This window comes from Leopardus geoffroyi, chromosome B1 (genome assembly GCF_018350155.1).
Source record: "Leopardus geoffroyi isolate Oge1 chromosome B1, O.geoffroyi_Oge1_pat1.0, whole genome shotgun sequence".
In the NCBI taxonomy this organism is placed as follows: Eukaryota; Metazoa; Chordata; class Mammalia; order Carnivora; family Felidae; genus Leopardus; species Leopardus geoffroyi.
The window spans coordinates 164,399,425-164,422,798 of record NC_059327.1 but is presented as its reverse complement, the minus strand read 5'-3'; the positions used below and the strand labels follow the sequence as shown (position 1 = coordinate 164,422,798).

The window sequence follows — 23,374 nt, the reverse complement described above, 5'->3', positions numbered from 1 at the left end:
AACAACAAGGCAGATTGCCTACAAGAAACTCACTTTAAATATAAAGACATATGGATTGGGGCGCCTGGGTGGCGCAGTCGGTTAAGCGTCCGACTTCAGCCAGGTCACGATCTCGCGGTCCGTGAGTTTGAGCCCCACGTCGGGCTCTGGGCTGATGGCTCGGAGCCTGGAGACTGTTTCCGGTTCTGTGTCTCCCTCTCTCTCTGCCCCTCCCCCGTTCATGCTCTGTCTCTCTCTGTCCCAAAAATAAATAAACGTTGAAAAAAAAAAAAAAAAAAAAAAAAGACATATGGATTAAAGTAACTGCATGGAGAAAGATATGCCATGCTAAACACTAATAAAAAGAACAATGGAATAGCTATATTACTTTCATACAGAGCAGATTTAAAAGCAAGGAAAGTTATCAAGGATAAAGAGGACGACTATGTAATGACAAAAGGGTCAATGCTCCAAAACCTAACGATCTTCAGTGTGTGTATGTCTAACGAACATCAAAATACATGAGGCAAAAACTGATAAAACTGCAAGGAGAAATAAGTGAATCTACTATTATAGTTGAAGATATCAACACTCCTTTCAGAAATGAACAGATTTAACAGGCAGAAAATCAATAAGGACATAGTTGAACTCTACAACACCATCAATCAGCTGGGTATAATTGACATCCCTAGACCACTTCATTCAGCAAGAGCAGAATAACACTCTTCTCAAGCTCACATGGAACATTCACCAAAATAGACTACATTCTGGCCCACAGAATACAACTTAAGAAACTTAAAAGAACAGAAATCCTACAATGCCTACTCTCAGTTCACAGTGAAATTAAACTAAAAGTCAATGACAGAAGGATAACTGGCAAATCACAAAGTATTTGGAGATTTAAGAACACATTTTTAAATAATACATGATCAAAAAAGAAATCTCAGAAGAAATTTTAAAATATTTTGAACTGAATGAAAATACTTAAAATTTGTGGGATGCAGCAAAAGCAGTGCTTAAATGGAAATTTGTAGTAGTAAATATATATATTAGAAAAGAAGATCTAAAATCAACAATCTAGGGACGCCCAGTGGCTCAGTCGGTTAAGCGTCCAACTTTGGTTCAGGTCACGATTTCAGTTTGTGGGTTCGAGCCCCACGGCGGGCTCTGTGCTGACAGCTCAGAGGCTAGATGGAGCCTGCTTCGGATTCTGTGTCTCCCTCTCTCTCTGCCACTGCCCGGCTCATGCTCTGTCTCTCTCTCCTTCAAAAATAAACATTAAAAAAATAAGAAATAATAAAAAATAAAATAAAATAAAATAAAATAAAGTAAAATGAAATAAAATCAACAATCTAAGTTTCCACCTTAGGAAACTAGAAAAAGAAGAGCAAATTGAATTCAAAGGAAGCAGAAGGAAAGAAATAATAAGAATTAAAGCAGAAATCAATGAAACTGAAAACATGAAATCATTAGAGAAAAATCAATGAAACCAAAAGCTGACTAAGAAAAACAGGAGAGAGAACATAAATTACTAATGAAAAATGAAAGAGGGACATCATTACAAATTCCATGAACATTAAAAGATAAAAAAGTACTATGAACAACTATATGCCCATAAATTTAATAACCTAGATGAAATGGACTAATTCTTTGAATAGATAATCTGAATGGCCTTATATCTATTTTTCAAATTCAATCAATAATTAATTTAATTTGTATTCCCAAACTGAAAGCATCAGACCCAAATGTGTTCACTGGTGAATTCTACCAAGCATTTATGGAAAAACTATAACAATTCTCTACAATAACTGTCAGAGATTAGAAGCAGAGGGAATACTTCCTAACTTATCCCATGAGGCCAGCATTACCAAAACCAAAGACATTACAAGGGAAGAAAACTATACAGACTAATATCACTCATTAACATAAGTGCAAAAATCATCAACAAAATATTAGCAGTAATGTATAAAAGGAATTACACACTATGACAACGTGGGATTTATCCCGAACATGCAAATATGGTCCAACATTTGAGTATCAATTAATGTAATCCATCATGTTAACAGGCTAAAAAAGGAAAATCACATGACCACATCAACAGTTGCAGGAAAAGCATTTGACAAAATCCAGTACCGAGTCCTGATAAAAACTCTCAATAAAATAGGAATAGAGGGCAACTTCCTCAACTTGATAAAGATCATCCACAAAAAAACTACAGCTAACATCATACTTAATGGTGTGATGAAAAACTAGAAGTTTCCCCAATAAGATCAGGAACAAGGCAAGATGTCCACTCTCACCATTCCTTTTCAACATTGTACTGAAGTCCTAGCTATACAATAAGACAAGAAAAGAAAAGAAATGATATACAGATTGGGAAGGAAAAAAATAAAACTGTCTTTGTTTGCAGATAACACGATCATCTAAGGTGAAAACCCAAAAGAACACACGCACGCACACACATCTGTAACTAATAAGCAATTATAACAAGGTTCAAGGATACAAGGTTAATATGTAAAAGACAATTGTGTTCCTATATACCAGCAGTGAACAAGCAGAATTTGAAATTAAAAACAATGCCATTTACATTAGCACTCCCCAAAAATGAAACACTTGGGTATAAATTTAACATAATATGTACAAGATCTATATGAGGTAAACTACAAAATTCTGGTGAACAAAATCGCAGAACAAAATAAATGGAGAGACAGTCCATGTTCATGGACAGGAAGACTCAATATTGTCAAGATGTCAGTTCTTCCCAATTTAATCCATGTATCCAATGAAATCCCAATCAAAATCCCAGTATGTTACTTTGTAGATATCAACAAACGGACTCTAAAGTTTATACGGAGAGGCAAAAGACTCAGAATAGCCAACATTATATTGAAGGAGAACAAAGTTGGAAGACTGACACTATCTGACTTCAAGACTTAAAATAAACCTATAATAAAGACAGTATCATATTGGGGGGAAAAAACAGACAAACAGATCAATGGAACAGAACAGAGAACCTAGAAACAGACCCACATAAACACAGCCAAACTGATCTTTGACAAAAGAACAAAAGCAATACAGTGGTACAACTATGGCCTCTTACACAAATGGGACTGAAACAACTGGACATCCACATGCAAAAAAAAAAAAAGAAGAAGAATCCAGACACAGATCTTGCACCTTTCACAAAAATTAACTCAAAATAGATCATAGAGGGGCGCCTGGGTGGCTCAGTCAGTTGAGTGTCCGACTTAGGCTCAGGTTATGATCTTGCAGCTCGTGGGTTTGAGACCTGCATAGGGCTCTGTGCTGATGGCTCGGAGCCTGGAGTCTGCTTCAGATTCTGTGTCCCTTTCTCACTCTGCCCCTCCCTCGCTTGTGCTGTGTCTCTCTCTCTCTCAAGAATAAATAAAACAGTAAAAAATATTTAAGAAAAAAAAAAAAAAGATCACGGACCTGAATGTGAAATGCAAAGCTATAAAACTAGAAAATAACAAAAAGCAAAAACCAAGATGACCTGGGGTATGGCAATGACTTTTCAAATACCAAAGGCACAATCCATGGAAGAAATACTTGATAACTGACTTCATTAAAATGAAAAACCTACTATGCAAAAGACAGTGTGAAGAGAATGAGAAGCCAAGCCACAGACTGGGAAAAAAAAATACTTGAAAAAAAAAACAAACAAAAACACCTAATAAAAGATTGTTATCCAAAATACACAAAGAAATCTTAAAAGTAAACAGGAAAATAATTCGATTAAAAAAATGGGCCAAAGACCTTAACAGACACCCAACCAAAGAAGCTATGCATACTGCAAATAAGCATATGAAAAGCCGCCCACATCATATGTCATCAGGGAAATGCAAATTTAAAATGAGATGCTGCCCCACATCTATTAGAAAGGCCAAAATCCAGAACGACTGACAACCACAAATGCTGGGAGGGACATGAAGGAACAAGAACTCTTACTCATTGCAGGTGGGAACACAAAATGGAACCACCACTTTGGACGACAGTCTGGAGGTTTCTTAGAAAACTAAACGTACTCTAACCATATGACCCTGCAGTTGTGCTCCCTGGTATTTACAGGCGTTGAAAACATGCCCATACAAAAACCTGCACACAGATGTTGAACACAGGCATGTTTATAATTGCCAAAACTTGGAAGCCACGAAGATGTTCTTCAGTAGATGAACGGATAAACTGTGGTCTATCCAGACAACTGGAACATCATTTAGTGCTGAAAAGAAATGAGCCATCGAGCCAGGATATAGGAGCCTTAAATACACAATGCTAAGGGACAGAAGCAAATCTGAAAGGCTACACAGTAAATGATTTCGATTACTGGTTACTCTGGAAAAGGCAAAACTATGGAGGAAGTAAAAAGACGACAGGTCGCCAGGGGTTAAGGAAGGGGAATGAACAGGCAGAGCAGAAAGGGTTTCAGGGCAATGAAAATACTCTGTACATTATAACAATGGATACATCATTATACATTCATCCAAACGATAGGATATATGACACCAAAAGTGAATCCTAATGTAAACTGGGGACTCTGGGTAATTATGATGTGACAATGTGGGTTCAACAACTGTAACAACCGTACCACTCTGGTGTCGGTGGGGGGGGGGGGGGGGTCCTGATGATGGGGGACAGTGTACATGAGTAGGAGCAGTGGGTGTACGGGAAATCTCTATACTGTCAATTTTGCTGTGAATCTGAAACTGCTCAAAACAAAACAAAAGGCTTTATAAAGAATGTCTATAAAAAATAAAGATTAAAAAAAAATGTTAGTGGGGGGCGGGGGGGAAACTCTTGCCTTATCTGATCAGGCTCTGATTCCAGTCGTTCCCGCACATCTGACAAAACAGGTTTTCAGTTTTGGTTGCCATTAAAACAAAAAAGTAAAATTGTCTGGAAATTTTTTTAAATGACATACATGTAGCTGTATCAAAGACAATGGTAGAATTTCAACTTATCATAAACTGCTCTTTCCATTAAAATTAACTTTTAAGGGGTGCCTGGATGGCTCAGTCGGTTGAGCGTCCAACTCTTGATTTCAGCTCAGGTCATGACCCCAGGGTCATGGGATCAAACCCCGCATCAGGCTTCATGCTGAGTATGGAGCTTGCTTAAGATTCTCTCTCAATCTCCCTTCACCCCTCCCCTGTTCACACTCAAGCTTGCTCAAAAAAAAAAAAAAAAAAAAAAATTAACTGTTGAAAATAAAGTTTGTTTCATCAAAAAATTTGGATTTTTTGGGGCGCCTGGGTGGCGCAGTCGGTTAAGCGTCCGACTTCAGCCAGGTCACGATCTCGCGGTCCGTGAGTTCGAGCCCCGCGTCAGGCTCTGGGCTGATGGCTCAGAGCCTGGAACCTGTTTCCGATTCTGTGTCTCCCTCTCTCTCTGCCCCTCCCCCGTTCATGCTCTGTCTCTCTCTGTCCCAAAAATAAATAAACGTTGAAAAAAAAAAAATTAAAAAAAAAAAAAAATTTTTGGATTTTTTTTCCTGGATGTAGCAAATAATTTTACACAAACACGCAAATAATGTTATACAAAAATGAGACAGAAATCACTGCAAAGACTGGTTTTCTACGGCCTGTGAAGGAAATCAATTTACAATACACTAAGTGGCATAAAAAAATGCAAAGTATGTGTTTATAAGCATTTTTCTAGTGAGAGGTCCACAGCTGTCAAATTCTCAAAGAGAGCCATGCATAACCCAGATAAGACTGAGAATGGCAAGTTCTTAGGTGTAAGTGAAATCAAGACATTCACCCACTATTTAATACTAAGGGTTCTACTACCTTCATTTATGAAACCTTCTCTGACTTCCATCCTGTGTACATAGCTCCTTTCCACAGACATAAAAAGAAAGTAATTTATTGCCACCCAAGTATTTAGAAAAGGGCTAGGGACGGGTGCCTGGGTGCTCAGTCGGTTAAGCCTCTGACTTCGGCTCAGGTCATGAACTAGTGGTTTGTGGGTTCAAGCCCCACATTGGGCTCTGTGCTGACAGCTCAGAGCCGGGAGCCGGCTTCAGATTCTGTGTCTCCCTCTCTCTCTGCTCCTCCCCTGCTCACACTCTGTCTCTCTCTCAAAAATAAATAAAGATTAAAAAAATTTTTCTTAAAAAGTGCTACGGAACATCAGAAGTGTTCATTATTAGATACAAGAGAACAACCGGAAGTCAATTAAATCACCCCAAAACTTTTCTGGTTTTGTTTTTGAGAGAGAAAGAGAGAGAGACAGCGTGCGAGCACAAGTGTTGGGGAGACGCCGAGGGACAGAGAGAATCTTTTTTTTTTTTTTTTAAGTTTATTTGAAAGAATGAGCGAGTTTGAGTGCATGTGTGTGAAGCAGGAGGAGGGGTGGAGAGAATCCCAAGCAGACTCCCTGCTGTCAGCACAGAGCCCCACAAGGGGCTCCATCTCACAGACTGTGAGATCACCACCTGAGCTGAAATCAAGAGACGGACACTTAACCAACTGAGCCACCCAGGCACCCCTAGAGAGAGAAAGAAAGAGAATCACGCAGGCTTCACCCCAAGCATGGGGGCCCACAGGGCTCAATCTCACAACTATGAGATTATGACCTGACCCGAAATCAAGAGTCTGGTGCTTAACCAACTGGGTGCCTGGGCACACAAACCCCCACCACCATTTTTTTGTTTGTTTTTAAGGATACATTCACATCTGGTTGACAAGACCCTGGAAAATTGGGCCATATAGGTTATGAAAGCTCCATAACCTCTAATCCAAAGGGGAATTTACCAAATAATCCAAAAGCAGGTTAAAATTTGTGTATGCAGAAAGATGCTTAACTGTAATAGATCAGTCAAAACCCAGGTTCCAAAGACCACCTGTGGGGATTCACTTAGAAGTTATGCGACACGAGATAAGTTTCTTAACCTCTCTGTTTCCATGCTTATTTAAAAAAAAAAAAAAAAGGGATGGAGAGCTTGGGTGGCTCTTTTTTATATATATTTATTGATTTGGGGCGTGCAGCTAAAAGTCTGATTGATTTATTGTGAATCTTCCATGAATTTTCAAAGAACCAAATTTCAGTAATGGCTCTAAAGCAATCAAAAAAGAACAACTGTTTACTATCAAATTCTTGTTTCCCTTCTTTTTTGCATACCAGGTCCCTTAAATCCTCAGAAATGTTTACTAAAATCTTCTTGCATTCCTAAAAATTTTGATACGTTTACTGTCTATGTTATTTGGCATATACAGTATTATCTGTATTTTAATTTCCTTAAAACCTACACTTCTTGTCACAACATAATGTTATTCTTTACGCTCTTTAGTGTTTGCGGGGCGGGGAGGGGGGGGAGCGGAGTATTTTGAGAGAGAGGGAGCAAGAATGAGCAGGGGAGGGGCAGAGAGAGAGAATCCCGGGCAGGATCTTTCTCTGTAGGCACGGGGCCCAAGGAGGGGCTCGAGCTCACGAACCTCGAAATCATGACCTTAGTTGAAACCAGGAGTCTGTCACTTAACCGAGCCACCCTGGCACCCCTATACTATTTAGTGCTTTTAATTTAAATTCCCTGTGTCTAATTTTTTTGTATTCACAAGAATGTTGTATTTATGTGCTCCTCCACATATATTAAAACTTTATTCACTCTGTTTTAAAAAAATACTCAGCACACAGTAAGCCCTCTGTAAAGGTGTCCTCACTTATTTAAAAATACTAAGCATCAACTAGGTGTTACGCACTGTGCTAGGTGGCTGGGAATATGTCAATGAAGATGCTGCCCTCTTGTAATCTACTTGCTAACAGTGGCAGATGATAAACTACATATAATAAGTAAATGATGGAGCACCTAGATGGCTCAGTCGGTTGAGCGTCCGAGGTCAGCTCAGGTTATGATCTCATGTTTGGGAGTTCGAGCCCCGCGTCAGGCTCTGTGCTGACAGCTCAGAGCCTGGAGCCTGCTTCGGATTCTGGGTCTCCTTCCCTCTCTCTGCTCCTCCCCCACTCACACTCTATCGCTTTCTTTAAAAAAAAAAAAAAAAGGAAATTATAGAGTATGAAAAGGTGAAAAGAGCTATAAAAAAAAAAAACATGGAACTTCAAGCACTGGGCGTGGTGGGAGTTGCAATTTTTCAATGGAATGCAGCTTATTGAAAAGGTGACATCTGAGCAAAGAATTCAAGAGGCAGCCAGGTGAATATCAGGAGTATTCGGGAAGGGCCAAGCCCTAAGGCAGAAACATGCCTGGCACATCAGAGTGAGAACAAAAGGAGATTACAGCAGATGAGCGAGGGCAGGAGTAGTAGGAAAAAAGGATCAGAAAGGTAGGAAGAGACTGACTCAAGCATGGCCTACAGACAAATGCGCCTGAAGTGAGGTAGGAGCCACTGCAGAATCTGCACAAGAGTAACAGGACGGGCGTACGGGCGTACGTGCTAAAGGAGCACCCTCGCTATTGTGCTGACAAAGAGCACAGGGGAGAAGCACAGAAGGGGAGCACCTCTCGGTGGCAGGCTATTTGTGACTGAAGTGTTAGAAAAACCCTGGTCTTTCAGCATGAGAAATTGCTCTTGGATTCGGTTAACTGTCTAGCTCTGTTCCCCAGGAAACCATGAATGTCAGAAACCACAGAATGTCAGCTGTGTTACTAGGCAACGTGGCTTATGGTAAAAATGACCCATTGGTAAATTGCTTGGGTCTAAGAGGGACTAAAAATACCTGGAGAGTGGCTGTAACTTTGGACTTCTCCTAGTGTGGTGACTCCTGTAATCGAGCCTGTACCCCGTGGGGATCCTAGAAACCTCGCTCATGGGTGGTCATACAAGGTAATGGCTTTTGTGGAACATGCAGCTTCTTAGACAGGTTGGCTACATACCCCCTTCGTGGGAGCCTCATTATTCACACCTAAGCTCCACCTGAAGGAGGGGGCACAGAGAATAGTTCTGGCTATTCTTCCTTCTTCTTTAAAAAAAAATAACATTAAAAGTAAACTCTAGGCCCACTGTAGACTTGAACTCACAACCCCCAGACCAAGAGTCGGGTGCTCTACCGACTGAGCCACCCCTGGCTGTTCTTTCAGCACTGCCACCAGGACCTCCCAAAAAGAACACTGGTGCTTCTCTGCTGACAAGCTGTGTTACCTGTCCCATATCCTCATAAGTGAATGTGATGTCAAATACGGATTGCCACAGGCCACAGGTCTGGTTGAACCCTACTAAAATTCCCTGGGTAGGCACTGTTCTAATGCAGGAGAATATGCAAGAAATAGCAGTAGCATGGACCAGGATGGCAGTGGTATAAGTAGGAACAAATAGCAAAATGTAAATATAATTTGAAGGAGGAGCTCATAGGATCTTCTAATGAATAAAACATGGGATATGAAAGAGTAAAGTTAGGGATGACACCAAAAATTTTGGCCTTAGCAACTGGAAAGATGGAGTGGAAAATTGGTATAGGGGAAGAACTGGAGATCTGGAGTTCAATTTTAGACAATTTTGAGTTGAGGGTCATTCTCAACTCACTTTTCCCTTCTGTGACCCAAGATGGCAGCTCCAAGTATCATGAGCTCATATAACAACATCCAAGAGAAGGGCTGTACCTTCATATACGGAAGGAAACTAGACTCCAGCAGACGTCTGTGTCACTATCCCGAAACCAATCGTAAGCAAGGAGAATGGAACATAATGGGCTTTAGGCTGAGCCATACTCACAAACTGCCACCTTCGGAATGGAGGCGAGGGAAGTCCATGAAACTCATGGGCACTAAATATCCGGACAAAATTGGGCCTCTATTAGCAAGGAAAGACACAAATAGGTACAGTGTGTGTCAAAGGTATTAGATGAACCATCCACATCAATGTGGAATAAAAGATTAGTCACGCGGAATAAAAGATTAGTAATAAAGAACAGGTACAAAATAAGACAGGGAGCCAGGCTTTGGTAAGTGAGAGGAAGTGACCTACCTTCTGTTCCATGAAAAAACATGTAGACAAATCCTGTGAAATTATACAACAACCAAGAAAAGATTCTAAATGATTTGAGGAAAAAACAAAAATGAAGACTCTGACTAAAATCAGAAACTCTCAACTGCAGGAGAGCAAGGTCGCAGAAATTTCTAAAGTGAAATAATTGTGACCTAGATTTTTATATTCAAATGATCCATCAAGTAAGAAAGCAGAAAAAAGACACTTTCAGACATGTAAGGGCATTACTTGAGGGTATTCTCTAGCAACAAGGATGAAACCCAATAAAGTAGATGCGAGAACACAGTGGAAATGATCCAAGAGTGAAATGAAAAAGACGTCCCAGGATGGCAGCTGTGCAGCAGAAATAGACAATAATTCATCCTATTAAAACAAAATTAGTGAACTCCATGAAAGGAAGAAAGGAGTGGACTCCATTCAAAAGATACAATCACTAAGAAGCTGGTTTAATGACAGGAATGCATATGTTTCTTTTCTCAATAAAAAAAAGAAAATTATGCAACAGAAAATTCCCACAAAATGCTGATTGTTTACCCAGTTTTCCTCCCTTACTGCTTGCTAAAGAAACCTAATTGTTTTTTCTCTTTCTTTTTAAGGTTATCAGGTAAAATCACAGGATTAGAGAAGGGAGCCTCTCTCCCAGACCCATGGGACAAAGTCCCTGTAGATCTAAACTAAGCCTGGAAATCCCAGTCTCCTCTGCCAGTAATTGGCCTGAGCAACGGCTCCTGTCCCACTGTAGAGAAGCGCTTCGTTTCCGGCCTACAAGACATACAGGAAAATCATCTGGGGAGCTTCTTGTAAGATTTTCCAAGATGAAAAGCGATAGGACAGGGAGGAAATCTGTGATAATGGATGTTATTGGGCAACTGGCGAATTTGAATGTAGACTGTATTAGACGATAGTATTGCATCATGGCGGACATGGAGAGGTACCACCCACATCCAAACAAGTCACCAGCAGGCGGAGAAGTATGGTTATGCTGTTAGCTTCATCACAGTTGGCTTCAGCTGTCAAGAGGAGATCTTGGTGTTCTCTGGACAGCTCAAGCTCATAACTGAGAAAGCAAGGTACAGGCCAAGCCATTTCTACCCAACACAGAACGGTTCTAATGGACAATCCTGCCTCCAGGTCTGCTCCTTCTGCTGGCAGACAAGCCACCACAATCTGACGGCTCCACTTGCCCACTACTGCTTCCTTCTTTTTACATTTGTGCAATCCTTATCCTGGCCTCAGCATCTGCTTCTGAGAAGATACAAATGTTAAATTTCCTGAATTTAATCACTGTTCCACAATCACATGAGGAAGTCCTTTCCTTAGATGATATGCAGTAAAGCATTTTAAGAATAAAGAGTCATGATCTCTACAATTTTCTCTCAAAAGATTCCCCCAAAACAACTACAGACCCATAGACAAAGATAAAGGAAAAAGCAAATAGAGCAAAATGTTTATCACAAGTGAATCGAGGTAAAAGTTAGACAAGAGTCCACATGACTCTTCTCACAATTTTATGAGTTTTTAAACTTTTCTAAAATAGGTTTTAAAAATGGGGAAGATCCACAAGAAGCAGCACCCATTCTATGCCCTTCTCTCCGCCTTTTAGGAAGTGAGAAAAGGATACTTGGTGCAGCGGTAACCACCGCCAGTAAAAGAAAGGTCAAGACCATCAGCTGGGTCACCTGTGGTCGGATATTCTGCAAAATGCTGCCAAAAGAACCAAAGTGAAACACCAGGATAAACAAAAAGCTAGTCAGGAAAGTCATAGCTCTGGGGTGCCTGGCTGGCTCAGTTGGTAGAGTGGGTGACTCCCGATCTCAGGATCGTGAGTTCAAGTCCTTTGTTGGGTATAGAGACTGCTTAAGAAAAATCAAAATTAAAAAGAAAAGAAAAAAAGAGAAAGTCGTGATTCAAATGTGGAAAAAAAAAAAAAAAGGACAGGATTTCGAGCAACTAATGGATTACAGGAAGAGAATCCATTTGTCTTTGACACTAGAAGCATCATCCTTCTGTTGGCCTGGGTCATGATACTGGCATAGAGAGAAGGAAATGTCACCATAATTACTTCATCACTCTGCAATGAATATCTGCATAATAATTAAGACATCAGACCAATATAAAAACCAGGCACCAAAGCCTTCATTAAGGTTGCAGAACAGCACATAAATGTTCTCCACCTTGTCAGTGTAAAAGGCACAGCTGACAGAGGTTGGAAGCTGGAGTGAGGGAGAGCAAAAACAGAAAGGACAAGCAGTGGGAAAGAGTAGGATTTTAATTTTGAATCCCTGAAGACTAGAAATCTCTAAGCATATTCCACTTGACCCATTTTTTAACAGTTTTTATTGAAATATAATTCACATACCATAAAATATACCAGTTTACTTTTAGTCTTTTTATTACTGAGTTATTAGAGTTCTTTAGAGAACTTCGATACAAGTCCCTTATTAGATAGAAATTGCAAATGCTTTCTCCCATTTTGTGGGTTGTCTTTTCACTTTCTTGATGGTGTCCTTTGAGGCACAAAAGTTTTTAATTGTGATAAAGTCCAATTTATCTATTTTATTCTTTGTTGCTTGTGCGGTCAGTGTCGTACCTAAGAAGGCTTTGCCTAGCCAAGGTCAGTAAGATTTATTCATGTTTTCTTCTACGAGTTTTATCATTTCTGCTGTTACATTTAGGCCTATGATGCATTTTTAGTTAACCTGGGTATATGATGTGAGGAGGAAGTTCAAATTCGTTCTTTTGCATGTAAATCTCCAGGTTTCTCAGCACAATTTGCTGAAAAGACTATTCTTTCCCTATTGAATTTTCTTGGCACATTTGTCTAAAAAAAAAAAAAAAAAAAAAAAAAAAAAAAAAAAAAACTATTGATCACAGAGTTTTATTTCTGGATTCTCAATACTATTCAGTTGATTTATACGTACTGACACTTTAAGGTGAAATCCAGGTAATGTAAGTAAGCGTTTTAAAGTGTATGGCTCGGGGCGCCTGGGTGGCTCAGTCGGTTAAGCGTCCGACTTCGGCTCAGGTCATGATCTGGCGGTTTGTGAGTTCGAGGCCTACGTCGGGCTCTGTGCTGACAGCTCAGAGCCTGGAGCCTGTTTCCGATTCTGTGTCTCCCTCTCTCTCTGCCCCTCCCCCGTTCATGCTCTGTCTCTGTCTCAAAAATAAATAAACATTAAAAAATAAATAAATAAAGCGTATGGCTCAATACCACACAGTACATTCACAATGTTTTACAACCAACACCCCTATTTCCAAAACCTTTTCATCATCCCACATCCATCAGATAGTCCATCCTCATTCCCCATGACCTTGGCAACCACTCATCTAATTCACATCCGTATGGACATAACGGTCCTGGATATTGCATATCAGTGAAATCACATGTGATCTTCTGTGTCCAGCTTCTTTCACTCAGCAGGTTTTTGCGGTTCATGCACTCTGTAGCGTTTATCAGTAGTTCACGGTTATGGCTGAATAATATTCCATTGTGTGGATAAGCCACACTTTGGTTATCCACTCATTAGTTGATGTACATCTGGGTGGTTTCTACATTTTAACTAATGTAAATGGCTATGTAAGTACAGAACTACTATAAATATTCATGTTCAAGTATTTGTTTGAGTACCTGTTTTCAATTCTTTTGGGTACATATGTAGGAGTAGACTATCTGGTTCATGTCATAATTCTAGATTTAACTGTTTGAAAAACCACCAAACTGTTTTCCACAGCAGCTGTGCCATTCTGCTACCAGCAACGTACAAGGGTTCCAATTTCTCCCTATCTTCACCAACATATGTGATTTTCTGTTTTCTGATTCATTCGCATCTGACATCCGTAACTCAACACAATACTCCAGGTGTTGTCTGGACGGTACAGAATAAAGTAAGACTAACACCTTTCCTCTTCTGAACCTCCTTCCTGTTAAGTCCCGACTAGGAATCTATGCAGGCTTTCTCGTAGTCCCATTACATTTTATATCCAGATGGAGTTTATTACAGTAATTAAAATACCTAAGTTGTTTGTATTCAACCACATCTCCCTCACTCCTATAATTATGCAGATGTTTTCTCAACTCATATACAGGACTTCATATCAAACTCTTTTAAGTTATCATGGTAGCCTTGGCCCACCATTTCAGTCAGAAATATTTTTTAAAGTTACCCCTAAAAAATACATTTCATCCAAAAATGTGATAAGCGTAGTATCAATGTTTTTATTCACATTACAAAAATATGGACAGCAGCCTTCAGCAATAGGAATTTTTCTCCAGTTGTCACGAATTCCCTATTACTAATTTTTATTTATTTTTTTATCTTCATTTATTTTTGAGAGAGAGCGAGAGTGCGAGCAGGGGGGGGGGGGGGGACAGAGACAGAGGGAGACACAGAATCCGAAGCCGGCTCCAGGTTCCGAGCTGTCAGCACAGAGCCCGATGCGGGGTTCGAACCCATGAACCGCGAGATCATGACCTGAGCTGAAGTCGGACACTCAACCGACTGAGCCACCCAGGCGCCCCCACTATTACTAATTTTTAGAGTTGCTACTCAACCACTCATATTTCCACCTGATTTTATGGTCATCCAGCCCACATTCCTCCACTTGTCAACAGAGAAAGGTTGCAGAATGCCTGTCTGAAATTCACTGATACTGCATTCTCTGCATTCTCCTGACCCTCGGCCTAATAATCCTACCTAAAAAGAAGTATGGTTTGAGGCACCTGGGTGGCTCAGTCACTTACGGGTCCCAATCTTGGTTTTGGCTCAGGTCATGAGCTCACGGTTTGTTCTGAGCTCGAGCCCTGCATCGGGCTCTCTGCTGTCAGCACAGAGCCTGCTTTGGATCCTCTGTCTCCCTCTCTCTCCTCCCCTTCCACATGTGTGCACACTCTCTCTCAAAAATAAACACTTAAAAAAAAAAAAAAAACAACTAAGATTTGTCTAACATAATTGTCTCTAGTGAGCCCATGTAATACTTTCCTTTAAAATATATAATCACAGGGCGCCTGGGTGGCTCAGTCGGTTAAGCGTCCGGCTTTGGCTCAGGTCATGATCTCGTGGTCTGTGGGTTCGAGCCCTGCGTCAGGCTCTGTGCTGACAGCTCAGAGCCTGGAGCCTGTTTCAGATTCTGTGTCTCACTCTTCCTCTGACCCTCCCCTGTTCATGCTCTCTCTCTGTCTCAAAAATAAATAAATGTTAAAAAAAATTTTTTTAAATAAAAAAAATATAATCACAGTCAATGTTTTTAGTACATAAAACACAATGAACTCAGATTAAGTCATACTACATTTCAAATCCTATTTGGAGTTTTATATACCAACAAACTTAATACAAAGAAAAAGCAGTATGTATCTCGTGTTATACTTGAGATTATCAAGACAAATGTGTCGTCAATTTATTGTAATTTAGGTTTATACATCTTTTAAATTCTACAAGAGGCTCTCTTCAACCATAAAAATTCAATAGGGAAAAAAAACATTTTCCACCAATCCAAAGCAAAATGAGATTTTAAGAACTCTTGTGTTTCTAGTAATACAGATTATTTTATTGAAACCAGTTTTCCGAATTCCTTTAAGAGGATATTCCTCACTCAAAAATCTCTTTTATGAAGCCTTCTTAGGTTGTTCAGGTCTAAAACAGCCTCCCCTACTCTGCCCTCTCATACCTACTTACTATCCTTACCACTCACTTTAACATCTGATGTTTGGTATTTACTGCTTGTTAACAGTTGGCTAATTTACCTATTGTCCGCAACAGGCTCCTGCAGAGAAGAGATGCTCATTCATTTCTAACCTCATCACCACCAACATAGTATAATGCTTATGAAAAGGTAAGCACTCAAGTTCTTATATTAACTTATATCGCATATAATAGTTAGAAAACCTATCCAGAATTGAAATCAAAGAGGAAGTTATCTGATAAATGTGAAGACATTTCAGAGTATTGTGGTCCTGTGGGGGTGACTGCAGTGTGGTAACTAAGGGAAAGCAGCGTCAAACAGAAGGTTCTCCGAGATGAGAGAGCTCCGTGCATATTTCCAGGTAGCAGGCAAGGAGGCAGGAAAAAATGAAGACACAGGAGGTGACGGAAAATATGGAAGAGATGAGATTGTGGGGCTCAGTAAAAAGAAGATAAAGGACACTTTTCCTTCTGAAAAAGGAAAGCTAGCTACACAGATACATTGAACCAGACAAGGGTTAACTTCAATAGGTGATTTTTAAGAGAGGAAGACCATGTTTATTTAGCTAATATTTATCAAGCAAGCACCATGTCAGTTTCCTGTAGTGCAATCAATTGCTGCAGTGAAAAATTATCACAAACTTAGTGGCTTACAATTCATTATCTTACAGTTCTGGAAGCAGAAGTCCAAAACAGGTCTCACTGGACTAGAGCCAAAGTGTCGGTAGAGCTGGGTTCCTTTCTGGAAACGCTAAGGATAATCCATTTTCTTGCCTCTACCAGTTTATAGACGCTGCCCACATTCCTCAGCTCCCAGGCCCCTTTTATCTTCAAAGCCTCGGTGGACGTTTGGTTCCTTCTCATGATGCTATCTCTCTGGTCCTGACTCTTCCGCATCCTGCTTCTCTTAAAGACCCTTGCGATTACATTAGGCTCACCAGATAACCCAGAGCACTCCCTTTCAAAATTAGCTGATTAGCAACCTTAATTCCACCTGAAGCCTAAATCCCCTTCAGCTGTGTGATACAACGTCCTCAGTTCCGGAGATTAAGATGTGGAGGGAGGCCGTTATTCTGCCTGCCGCAAGCACTATGCTGTGTGCTTTGTCTATATCTTTTAATTTAATCCCCACAACAACTCTATTTTACACGTGAGGAATCTGAGGCCACCCCACTTTCAGACTTGACATGACTCATAAGAGATACTACTATAATAATATTCACTACTTGTGTAACTGAACGGGTAGAATCAGGATCGAGATAACACAGCCTCCACTGGTCTGTCCCAAAGCCCTCACTACCCTCTCTCTACGTGTGTGTGTGTGTGTGTGTGTGTGTGTGTGTGTGTGTGTGTGTGTGTGTGTGTCAGGGTGAAGGGAAAAAGGCTTCTCCTTCTCCCATCAACCAAAACCATATCCTCTTTCATCGTGTGAAATCTCTGTGCATGATTTTGTAAATCTCTACACACCATGCTGCATTCCACTTAGGCTTTGGTGTATGCGATGAGGTCATATGGTAGTATGTTAAGAAATAAGGCAACACTGGGTGTTATAGGAAAGCGATGAATCACTAAATTCTATTCCTGAAAAAAATAGATTTTGATTTAAAAAAAGAAGGCTAAAATTATTTCATTTGTAGATTCCTTCCTAAATGGTATAATTTTAGGTTCCAGATTTGAACATATAAATTATTTTTATAACTATTTCAAGTATTCAGATATATCCCCCAAGGTATAATATATTGGATTAGAGATTATCAACATTTTAATATGTCTCGACACACATAACCCATTATTTTTCAGGATCCCATCAACCATACATATAGGAAAGGTTCCTTTTTGAAAAAAAATGATTGCAATATAATTGACTTCCAGGTATCTCTCCTCATTTAGTAATGAACTCTTATGTTGTTCCATTGCTCTCCCTAAACACTTGGGTAACAATAATTTTCTTTCCATGTCCTAAAAAAAGGCTCCAGACATAGGATGGAGATCAGGGAAATGGTCTGTGATTGACAGCAAAAGCCTTGATGTTACATGGTTGGCAAATGTCTTCATTGAACTTTCGTCTCTAGAGCAGCCATTGTTTTTAATGTTTATTTATTTTTGAGAGACACAGACAGACAGACTACGAGCAGGGCAGTGGCAGACAGAGAGGGAGACAGAGAATCCAAAGCAGGCTCCAGGCTCTGAGCTGTCAGCACAGAGCCTGACATGGGGCTCGAACTCATGAACTGTGAGATCATGACCTGAGCCAAAGTCGGACACTTAACCAACTGAGCCACCCAGGTGCCCCGAGCAGCCATGTTTTAAAAAGATTTATTTCTTTTTGGGAGAAAAAGCACAAGCGGGGAAGGGGCAGAAACAGAGGGGGACAGAAGATCCGAAGCGGGCTCTGCGCTGACAGCAGCAAACTCGATGGGGGGCCGTGAGATCATGACCTGAGCCAAAGTCAGATGCTCAACCTACTGAGCCACTCAGGTGTCCTGAGCAGCCATTTTTAATATTTTCAGGATCATGGACTCTGCTTTGAAAGCTGATAAACCTATGGACCTCTTCTCACTAGAAAAATGCATATGCACTCACTCAAAATTTTTCATACAACCTATTTTATTGCATTTTAAATCTACTGCCATCACAGACCATATGAAACTAGTCTTTACAAGGATATCTGTATGTCTCACTTTTGGTTGTGTGCCAAAATTTGCTACACCCAGAAATAAAAACCTAAAGCATGCAATAAAACGAACCAAACTTTAATTATTTTTGACAAACAGATACCAAAGTAGTGATGACTGCTGGCTGTGGAGCCTCTGGCCCCAAAACATGGGTCTCAGGGAAAAGCCACCTCTTTTACATTATTCCCCAGGGAGACCTGGGAAAACACGGGTGTTAGTTACAAGGCTCAGGTCCGGACAATAAGGAAAATGACTAAGGAAAATGACGTTAACTGAATTTAATGAGTGTTTCCCAAAATAATAACATTTTATACTTTGTATACTTATGAAAAGGAAAGATGTGCTTTGGTTGGTTTGAAGTACGCTCCCCACCCAATGTAGGGCTTGAACTCACGACCCCAAGATCAAAAGTCACATGCTCTACTGACTGAGCCAGCCAGGTTCCCCTAGGAAAGACAGGGTTTTAAAATTGGGAAACATTAATATACATGTAAATATTTGAGGAAAAAAGCATACCAGACCTACTAGTTCAAAACGTATTAAGCTCAAAGTGGAATACCCACACCTGTCAGAGACAGGGTGGTGATCATGCCGCTGGGGTGAAAAGAAAATCCTGTAAGACTAAACGTATGTGTTCTCTTAAATTTGAAATTGAGCTTTACGAATACTCAGTACGTGAAATCGACACCAGCACGTTCTCCCGTTCCTGCATCAGGCTGCCGCAGCCTTGTGGCCTTTACGTGAAGAACGCCAGTTACCACGGATTGCCTCACTCGACCTCCAGCGTACCTCTCGGCACCCTGAAAGCCACCTCTCCTAGGAGTCTGGGGGTAAGCACAGTTGTGGAAGTAGGAGTTCTGTCTACAGCATCACTCCAGCATCCAGTCTCCAGCTTCCTGGGTGGCAAGAAGCAGAGTGGCAGGAGCCACAGGGTGGAAGCTTTTTGATCTGACTTCCCAGTCCTGAGCTGATGCGCTGCGTCTGTCCCGCAGTTTCCAGAGGGGCCACAGAGGTGGCACAAGCTCTGGCTCCCAGTACAGGGACAGGGACGGCGGCGCCTTCTGAGTTCCCCCAAGGGGTCACCTCTGGATTGTCGCCCTACAGGAGCTGTTAGGCTCTTCTAACAGTTCTGTAAGCATCTTATACCCTTTCAGTAAATCTCGTCTTGTTTCAAATACTCAGAAGAGTTTTGTTTGTGGCACTGACTGCACACACAGTGTTCTAGGAGGTCCAAGTAGGTCAAGGAAAGAAGGCAGGCTCCACACCCTGGAGGGGCTGTTTGTGACGCCCTCACTGGTTTGTTCACTTTCAGCAAACTGCCACATCCTGCAGCTTCCTTGGGCCCAATTAAGTACATCTGCAGATCTCATTACAATTATGATCTCACTCACTAATGGGTTTTCAAACATTTTTGCAAACGAACAAAGTGAAAAAGAGACAGCGAGACAAACCAAAACACAGACTCTAAACTATAGAGAACTGAGGGGGGCAGGAACCAGCATGGGGGAAACAGCTGATGGGGATTAAAGCGTGCCCTTGCAGCGATGAGCCCTGAGCGATGTATGCAACTGTTGAATCACTATATGTACACCTGAAATGAATACAATACTGTATGTTAACTATACTAGAATTAAAAAATTTTTTAACTAAAAAAAAAAAAAATAAAGACTGCCAGAATTGGATACTTAATTAAAATATCTGTAACAAATAAGAACAGATTTTTGCAAGGGCTCCTGGGGGACACAGACGACTCTTGACTTCAGCTCAAGCCTTTTTTTTTTTTTTTTTTTTTAATGGTTATTCACTTTTGAGAGAGAGAGTGTGAGCAGGGGAGGGGCAGAGAGAAGGAGAGACAGAGGATCCGAAGCAGGCTCTGCACACTGACAGCAGCAAGCCTGACACGGGGCTCGAACTCACGCACCATGAGATCGTGACCTGAGCCAAAGTCAGATGCTCAACTGACTGAGCCACCCAGGAGCCCCACATCAGCTCAAGTCTTGATCTCAGAGTTGGGGAACCTACTTAAAAAAAATTTTTTTTAATTTAAAAATAAAAAATAAGAGTTTTGCAAAGAAAGGTGGATTAAATATAATAAAGCAAAATACAAGCAAGCAACAAGAAAATGGCAGAACTGACAACTGTGTGTTAACAATACCACTACTTTATCAAAACTGTAAGGTAAAAGTGATTATCTTGTAAACTGTAAAACTATACAGCTTTCAGAAGAAAACAAAGGAAAAACATCTTTGAGACCTACCACTGGACAAAGAGTCCACAGATGTGACACCAAAAGCACAATTCATAAAAGAAAAAAAAAATGATTGAATGCACTACATGAAATTTCTAACTTCTTCACTGTAAGAGACCCTGTTAAGAGGATGAAAAAAAAAAACAAAACAAAACAATTTTTGCCAATCACGTATATGACAAAGAGCTTATTCTCAAAGCTCAATAATAAAAAACAATCCAAATTGTTCATTAGGGAAACAATTTGCCCACTGGGAAAGACAATTAAAACCACAATGAGGGGCACCTGGGTGGCTCAGTCGGTTAAGCACCCGATTCTTGATTTCGGCTCAGGTCATAATCTCTCAGTTTGTGGATTCAAGCCCCATGTCAGGCTCCACACTGATGAGGCAGAGTCTGCTTAGGATTATCTCTCCCTCTCTCTTTCTCTCTGTCTCTCCCCCCCCCCTCCAAAAAATATGAATAAAAACTTAAAAAAAATTGTTTTAACCACAATGAGATATCACAACTATTTAGAATGTGTAACATTTTAAAAATAGAGAAAATACCAAATTCTGACAAGTGTGTGGAGAAACCAGATCTTTCATACGTTGCTGGTGGGAATAGCCACTCTGGAAAATAATCTTATAAAATTCACCATACACTTACAATATGAACGAGCAATTGCACTCTTGGGCATTTATCTCAGAGAAATGAAAGCCTATGTTCACACAAAAACCTATACATGAATGTTCAGAGCAGCTTTATTCGTAATAGCCAAAAACTAGAAAACAAATCATATGTTCTTCAACAGGTAAACAAACTGGGACTTGGCACATCCATACAATGAATACTAAGTACTCAGTAATAAAAAGAAATGAACTACTGATACGTTGGACAACTTGGATGGTTCTCTAAGGCATTGTGCTGAGTGCAAAAGTCAACCTCAAAAAGATACATACAGTATGATTCCATTTATGTAACATTCTCAAATGACACAGTTATAGAAAGATAGAACAAATTAGCTGTTGCCAGTAACCAGGGAAGGGGGGGGGGGGGAACTTTGAGATGCATGAGGGAGTTTCTTGGCAGTAATGGACCAGTACTGAATCTTGATTGCAGTGGTCATTAAATGAATCTAGACATGAAACGTTATCTATTGCACAAAACTATACACACACACGTACACCTGAATGAGTGCATTAAAAAAACATGAAAACTGGGGCGCCTGGGTGGCTCAGTTGGTTAAGCATCCGACTTTGGCTCAGAGCATGATCTCGCTGTTTGTGGGTTAGAGCCCCACGTTGGGCTCTGGGCTGACAGCTCAGAGCCTGGAGACTGTTTCAGATCTGTGTATCCTTCTCTCTCTCTGCCCCTCCCCTGCTCGCACTCTGTCTCTCTCTCTCAAAAATAAATAAACATTAAAAAAAAATTTTTTTTTAATAAAAAAATTTAAAAAACCATGAAAACTGAATATGGCCACTTAACAGTACCATACCAATGTCAGTTTCCTGATTTAATGTTAATAACGTCACCTTACGTAAGATATTATAACCAGGAGAGCTGAATGAAGGTTACACAGGACTCCCTGCCTATCTTCACTACTTCCCATGAGTCTATAATTATTTCAAAATAAAGGGTTTTTTTTTAAGTGACGGTCTTCAATCATACTTATTTTTAAGATTACTAATATTTTAAATGTATCGAAAACATAAAAATAATACATTTTAAATTGTTCTACGATGTGTTTCAACGTTATCTCATTTTTGTTAGGGTCTTACAATGTACAATATATGTGGTATGTAGTTTACAGCAAACGGACATATTGAGAATGCAGACACAATTATTTATACTGCTGGGGTGTGACAGGAAAACTGGCAGATCTCTACTAATAGAGGCTACAAAAGTCTAAGATTCTATCTGTCCCTTGAAGGTTTTACTTAGGGAAGCACATACAAGAACAGGAAAAACACTGGACTGAGAATTGAAAAGAACTCTATTCTACCTAAACTTGCAGGTTAAACAAGTCACAATTTCACTGTCATCTACAAAATGTAAGGGTTGTATCAGATCATTCCCAAAGACATTCCAGTTCTGAAAACACTAACTCCACGAATTCTGCAACAGGAAAAAATGAAGCAACCATAAAGAAATGTATGACTAAAACTCTAACCAATATTTGCTGCAAGTATACTAAAGTTTCAATATTGCCAGGAATGTTAAATACAAGACATAGTCTAAGTTATCATTAACACAAACATCAAAAAGGACACCTCCAAAGACCATTTTACCTAAGAGAAAATAGATTACCAAAAGATCCAGGTGACATATAAATATCCAGGTAACAGGCAAAGGTGGCTATTTTGCATGCAGCCTCATGGTTCTTGAAGGCCTCTAATTTCTGCTCTTGGAATTACATTAGGTTCTGAATTGCAACAAACGATATACCACGCATTCAAGTATCCTGATGTACAAGCTTGGGATCATGATGCGGAGCAAGTAGAATATCAAGACATCTAAGAAAGAATTCTTTTCCTCTTTTCCATCCACTTAACTAATTACTCACCATCCACTTGACTTAGTAAGACAGAATTTTAAGAGGTCTATTATTCAGGGGAAGCTAAACCTCCACAAGGTAATAATCCCATCCTGTTACACAACCCGCTATCCAAAAACATCATCTACCTGAAACAGAGTCCAAAACCAGGGAAGAAGTGAGAGTCATCTAAGCAGTAAAAGCCAACAGAACAAGGTCCTAGCACTAAAGGACCGGCTCCTCTGGCTCCTTATTCAGAACCTTCTATCATTTTTATCCACCATTCAACGAGTGTAGCTGCAGATTCTACTCTTACAGCAC

The 23,374-nt window shown here is 40.2% G+C and overlaps 1 protein-coding gene and 1 long non-coding RNA gene across 5 annotated transcripts in view; one reads left to right on the top strand and one right to left on the bottom strand.

Moving 5' to 3' along the window:
• The window catches only part of FRYL (FRY like transcription coactivator), a 272,775-nt gene that overhangs the window by 242,611 nt on the left and 6,790 nt on the right, over positions 1-23,374 (bottom strand). The gene's annotated exons all lie outside the window — the stretch shown is intronic.
• On the top strand, positions 8,590-21,774 carry LOC123596013. 2 transcript variants are annotated; one of them, XR_006711485.1, is made up of 3 exons: positions 8,590-8,780; positions 15,695-15,767; positions 18,127-18,462. It is a non-coding gene; the product is annotated as an uncharacterized LOC123596013 (long non-coding RNA). The 2 variants fall into 2 exon arrangements; XR_006711484.1 differs by lacking the exon at positions 18,127-18,462 and adding an exon at positions 21,332-21,774 and having other exon boundaries at positions 8,591-8,780.